The sequence below is a fragment of the Capsicum annuum genome, chromosome 1 (genome assembly GCF_002878395.1).
Source record: "Capsicum annuum cultivar UCD-10X-F1 chromosome 1, UCD10Xv1.1, whole genome shotgun sequence".
Lineage (NCBI taxonomy): Eukaryota > Viridiplantae > Streptophyta > Magnoliopsida > Solanales > Solanaceae > Capsicum > Capsicum annuum.
The window spans coordinates 193,558,137-193,564,738 of record NC_061111.1 but is presented as its reverse complement, the minus strand read 5'-3'; the positions used below and the strand labels follow the sequence as shown (position 1 = coordinate 193,564,738).

Genomic DNA, 6,602 nt, shown 5'->3' with positions numbered 1-6,602 from the left:
CGTCCTCACCCTGCAAAATATTGGCCCCTATGGTGGTAGGAGCACTTATAACTTCACCCTCGATATGTTTAGGGATGGTTTCCTGAATTGAACCTGCACTTTTCCCCCTTTCTGGGGCAGCACTAGTAGAAACTCCTGCCGCTTTATTTTCTTGTTCTCTTTGCTTTCTTTCAGCTTCCTTTTTTGATTTCTTCATAGCTCTCCTCAGATTGTGCTGGTCTAACTCCTCAGGTGAAATTGCTTCTCTCTTTTGCCTTTTTTCTTCTTTCCTTGCTGCTTGTTCATCTATTTGCTACTTGCTTTTATCCTTTACTGGTCTACCCATTAGATACAGAATACCCGTATCATCATCACTTACCGCCAGAGTCAGATCAAATATAGGCGGTTGTGATTGTTTCTTCTTTAACTCAGCTATGTTAGACTTTGCCTGCTCAAATTCGTCCATGAGCTTGGCAAGATCATTAAGAGATAGTGAATCTAGCCTTTTGATAATACGAGCCTCCATGTTATCTATCCTTACTTGAATAGTTTGAATGGCCTGACTGCTTCGACCACGATTTCATCCACAAAAGGTTTGAAATCTCTAGCCCACTTTTCTAACTGCTTCTGGAACCTCTTTTGATTTTTCACAACTTTGACAAAATTCACCGAGTTGAATCTGTATTCCGCAAAATCTGCTTCACTAGCAAACTGCATAGAATCTGATCCTGCAGACGTACCCTGGGGCACATAATCAGGAGGCACATATGTGGTAATGGGTAAAGACATACCTTCGGGCATTTCTGGAGCTTTGGGAATTGGTGCAGATTGAGACTGATGTGCTGGAGGCTTATTTACCCGAATATCAAATTTTGACTTTTCTCTAGACTTCTTAATGTCCTGTTTATGAGTGGCTGAAACTTCATTATCAACGCCTCAAATCAGCGGCACACCAGCTTGTTTGCATAATGCAGTAATCAAACATGGGAAAGGTATGGAAGTAGTTTGCTAATGTGCCCTCACAAATATCTCGTCTGCAATTAGCTGGCTAAAATCAATGTCCAAATATGAAGTTGACGGTCCACCATGTTAACCGTCAAACCTTCATCCTTAGTCACATTTATGGGTTCGACTAATTTTCAGCGCAGCTTAAGATCAAATCAATTTTTAGCTTGAGCAAAGACATTAAAACCATATTTTAAGCAAGACTTCATCCACTAAATCAAACTTAAGCATAAATCATTCAAACTCAACACCATTAGACCAAATCATAAAATAATCCATGCCCTTACTTTTTAAATGAACAATAGGAGAGAAATAAATGCTCATACCTTGATGTTGCAGTATTCTACTTGCCAGAGACTTCAGAGACTAAAATACTTGCAACTTCTATCACTTCTGTTACTCTTTAGTTTGTGATGGGGATGGGGAAAGAATGACCTAGCTTAAATAGAAAAATGATGGAGGAGCGGAGAAGTCTCAGATAGGATAACTAAGTTTAGGTTCTTTGAATCTTGGGGAAGTGGAAAAATCAAAGGTCATGGAACGGTTAGAATGAGTGTACCTGCTCACTTTTATTCTTAAAATCTCATTCCAGGCCAAATAAGGAGTAGTTATAAAGAGTACTGACTTAATCCAACCCGATTCAGAATTAGGGTTAAAGTGACGGTCGAATTGACGGTCCGTTATAAGTGTGATGGACCACCACTGGGAACGTCACCCCTCAACTGAGTTGATGAATTTCTGTTTTGGTGTGATGGTTAATGGGACGGTCAATCATAGTTGTGACGGTCCACCTAATTGGCCGTCACTACCTACCAGAGTGCAGGTCAGCAGTCTCGCTTCTGACGGATTCTTTGATGGTCCACCATATACTTGATGGTCTGCCACTTATGCCGTCATGCCCTATCCAGTGAGTCTATTTTCCTTCCTTTTTATGATGGTTGAGTGTGGCGGTCTATCATCTATTTGGTGGGCCATCAAGTGTACTGTCGCAACTTTCCAATAGCTTAAATGGGCCCAATTTTTCTCTTTACAACACTTCTGGTCCTGCACACTTCATACACACATCAAAATTTCCCAATAACATAAAATAGACTCTACTTATGGTTACAACAACATATTATAGGTTGCCTCCCACTAGCACTTGATTTAACGTCGCGACACGACTTGGGTATCTCGAATACTCAGACTTCATCGAGGTAAAAGACATCAACACTTTTTATTAGGTCTTTTCGACCAATATAAAGTTTGATTCTTTGCCCGTTCACTTTGAAGACACTACCCTCTTTATTTTTAAGCTTGACTACTCCAGATGAGTAGACTTGGCTAATTTTAAATGGGCCTGCCCATTTAGACCTTAACTTACCCAGAAATAGCTTCAGTTTGGAGTTGAAAAGAAGGACCGAATCACCTTTCATATATTCTCTCTGTGTAATCCTTTGGTCATGGTATTTCTTCATCTTTTCTTTGTACAAGTTAGCTCTTTCATAGGATCTGAGACGGAATTCGTCCATCTCATTAATCTGCTCCAATCTTAGATCAGCTGATTCCTTCCAATGCATATTCAGCCTTTTTAGAGCCCACAAGGCCTTATGTTCCAGCTCAATTGGCAAATGACATGCCTTTCCATAAACTATCTGATATGGTAACATGCTAATTGGTGTCTTAAAAATAGTTCGATATGCCCACAAGGCGTCATCAAGCTTTCGAGATCAATCTTGTCTACTAGCATTTACTATTTTGGAGAGAATTGCCTTGATATAGTGATTCAACACCTCCACTTGCCCACTAGTTTTGGGTGGTAAGGAGTTGCTACACGGTGTTATTTTACTTTGTACTTCGCCAGAATAGCCCTGAAGACTTTGTTACAGAAATGGGATCCCCCATCACTCATGATTGTTCTTGGTACTCCAAAGCGGGAGAATATGTTCTTTTTCAAAAATGCCACAACTCTTTTTCCTTCATTGTCAGCCAACACCACAGCTTCTACCTATTTCGATACATAGTCTCCAGCTACTAGGATGCATTTTAACCCATACGAGCTTATAAATAGGTCCATAAAGTCAATGCCCCATACATCAAATAACTCTACTTCCATCATCTTGGACATTGGCATCTCATGACGTTTGGAGATTGATCCTTGTCTCTGACATTGATCACATCTACGAACAAGCTCATATGCATCTCTAACTAATGTGGGCCAATAGTAGCCACTCTGCAGTACTTTCTGAGCAGTGCGGTTACCTGCATGGTGACCACCAATAGGTGAAGCATGGCATGCTTCCAAAATATGTAGCATCTCCAGATCTGGTACACGACGCCTAATAACACCATCTGCACATCGCCAAAAAAGATAGGGCTCATCCCAGAAATACTGGGTAACATCATGAAGGAACTTTTTCCTTTGATGAAAGAAAAGATTCTCTGGCATCACCTTACTTACCACGTAGTTTGTGATATCAGCATACCACAGAATCTGCTCAAACTTAGCAGCTAGTATCTTCTCATCTGGAAAGGAATCATCAATATCTAATTTGTCCTTGATTTCTTATTCGTATTCAAGTCTGGATAAGTGATCAGCCACCTGATTTTCATACCCCTTGCGATCCTTTACCTTAAAGTCGAATTCTTGAAGTAACAATGCCCACCGGATCAATCTTGGCTTCGCATCTTTCTTAGCCATTAAGTACCTCAGAGCTGCATGATCCGTGTGGACCACCACCTTAGTTCTTAGCAAATACACCCTAAATTTCTCAAAGGCGTAACCACAACCAGAAGTTCTTGTTTAGTGATAATGTAGTTCTTTTGAGCCCCATTCAGGGCTTTGCTGGCATAGTAAATTGGATGAAACAACTTATCCTTTTTATGGCCCAACATAGCTCCAAGTGCCACCCCACTAGCATCGCACATTAGTTCAAACAGCTTTGTCCAGTCGGGAGAAATAATAACTGGAGCCTTCACTAACTTCAGCCTAATGCATTCAAACGCCTGCAACAGTCATCATCAAAAGAGAACTTGGCCTCTTTTTCAAGAATTTTGCACAATGGGTTTGCAACCTTCGAGAAATCCTTTATAAATCTGCGATAGAATCTTGCATGTCCAAGAAAGCTATGCACCCCTTTTACAGGGATGGGGGGAGGTAGTTTCTTGATAACCTCTACTTTGGCCTTATCCACATCAATACCTTTCACAAAAATTTTATGGCCGAGAACAATGCCCTCTTTCACTATGAAGTGGCATTTTTCCCAGTTAAGGACCAGGTTAAACTCTTCACACCACTGTAATGCTTGACTTAGATTCAGCAAGCATAAGTCAAAGGAATCTCCAACCATTGAAAAATCATCCATAAACACCTCCAAGGTGTCTTCAACCATATCAGAGAAAATCGACATCATGCACCTCTGGAATGTAGCCGGTGCATTACATAATCCAAAGGGCATCCTTTTAAAAGCAAATGTGGCATATGGGCACGTGAACGTCGTTTTCTCCTGATCCTCAGGAGCAATAAAGATCTGATTATACCCGGAATACCCATCCAAGAAATAATACCAGCCTCTGCCTGCCAATCGATCAAGCATCTGATCCATGAATGGCATTGGAAAGTGGTCTTTTAGTGTCCACGGATTTAGGTTTCGGTAGTCCATACATACCCTCCAACCTATGACAGGCCTGAGTGGAATTAGATCATTCTTCTCATTGTCCACTACCGTCATGCCCCCTTTCTTGGGCACACACTGTACAGGGATCACCCATTTATTATCTGAGATTGGGTACACCACCCCTGCATCTAGCCACTTGATGATTTATTTCTTCACCACTTCTTGCATAGGTGGATTTAGGCGACGCTGATGCTCAATAGTGGGTACACAATATTTCTCTAACTGAATCTTGTGCATACATATGCCAGGAGGAATACCAATGATATCTGCAATAGTCCAACTAATAGCTCTCTTGTATTTCTTAAGAATAGAGATGAGAGCTTCCACCTGTTGTTCGCTGAGATCAGCAACAATAATAACTGGCAGTGTATTTCCACTACCCAAGAACATATACCTCAGATGACTAGGTAGTTCCTTCAAGTCTAACATTGGTGGCTCTTCAATGGATGGCTTCACCGGTGGAGAAGGCCGATTCTTAAGGTCAAGATCCAGCTTCTTGGGGGCATAAGAATACGAACCCATTCCTATCAAACCACAGATAGTTTCTTCGTACTCATCAATATCCTCATACTCAAAGTTCACGAGCACAGTAGCCAATGGCTCAATAGTAAACTGCTCCTCTAAAGACAATTCCAACTCTTCCTCATAATAAATATCAACTATAGCGAACACGTTTATTTCTTTGGGCTACCTTATTGATTTACATACATCGAAGCACACCACTTCATCATTTATCCAAAATAAAAACTTATTTGCTCGCAGATCAACAAGCATACTTCCAGTTGCAAGGAAAGGTCGACCCAAGATTATGGGCACCTCAAAGTCCACCTCGCAATCCAAAATAACAAAATCTGCAGGAAAAATAAGGGTATCCACCTTTACTAACATATCATACAGAACCCCAACAGGCTATTTTACCAACCTATCTACCATTACAAGCCACATGTTGGTTGGTGTAGGATCTACCAACCCCAACTATTTATAAATGACTAGTGGCATCAAATTAATGCTAGCCCCGAGATCACATAAGGCCTTGGCAAAATCCAAAGACCCAACCATTCAAGAAATAGTGAAAGCACCCGGATTGGCCTTCTTCTGTACTAAGGACCTTGTGGCAATCGCACTGCAATGATGGAAATTATCTACTAGTTCATAACTTGCTGCCCTTTTCTTTGTCAAAAGGTCCTTCATGAATTTAGCATGCCCTGGCATCTGCTCCAGTGCCTCCACCAAAGGCATATTTATAGTCAGCTGCTTCAACATGGTCATGAATTTACTGAGCTTAGTATCATTGACCTTCTTCTTCAATCTCTGCGGAAAAGGGGGTGGTGGTTTTGGAAGAGTTTTCTCTGGTTTTGGAAGAGTTTTCTCCACCACTTCCTTTTCATTATACTTCCCATTATCAATCTTTTCAGACTGCTGACAGTTAGGTATGGTATCATGAATGACCTCATCCTAATTTTCAACTTCTACAAAATCATCATAATTCGCTTCAACAACATTCTCCTCCATACTATCAATCTCAGACCTACCCTTGGATAGATTTTCCAACACCTTACCACTCCTGGTAGTAATGGACAAACATGATCCATCTTTTCTTGGATTTTGCACAGTGTCACTTGGTAAAGTGCCAGCTTTTCTTTAATTGAATACCATCGATAGTTGACTTATTTGCTGTTCTAACTGTTTTATTAAAGTGGAATGTGAGTCAACCCATTGATTCATTGAGGACAAATCATTTTTTACCTCAGCTACTCCCGTGTTGGTTGTCTCCACTCCTTTCAATAGCTTGGCCATCATGTCCTCCATGGACATCTTCCTAGAGCTGGAGGGACATACAAACCGCTCCTGTTATTCTTATTCTTCCTATTCCCTTTGTCTCATTCCTTGTATCTGGATTTTTCATAATAGTTCCGACCTTGGTTTCCTTGGCCACTGCCTCGAAAACCCCCCTGATTATTT

At 41.0% G+C, this 6,602-nt stretch overlaps 1 pseudogene; it reads right to left on the bottom strand.

Annotated features, from left to right (window-relative positions):
* Positions 1-516: 516 nt before the first annotated feature.
* Positions 517-5,879, bottom strand: LOC124898676 (annotated as a pseudogene).
* Positions 5,880-6,602: the final 723 nt, after the last annotated feature.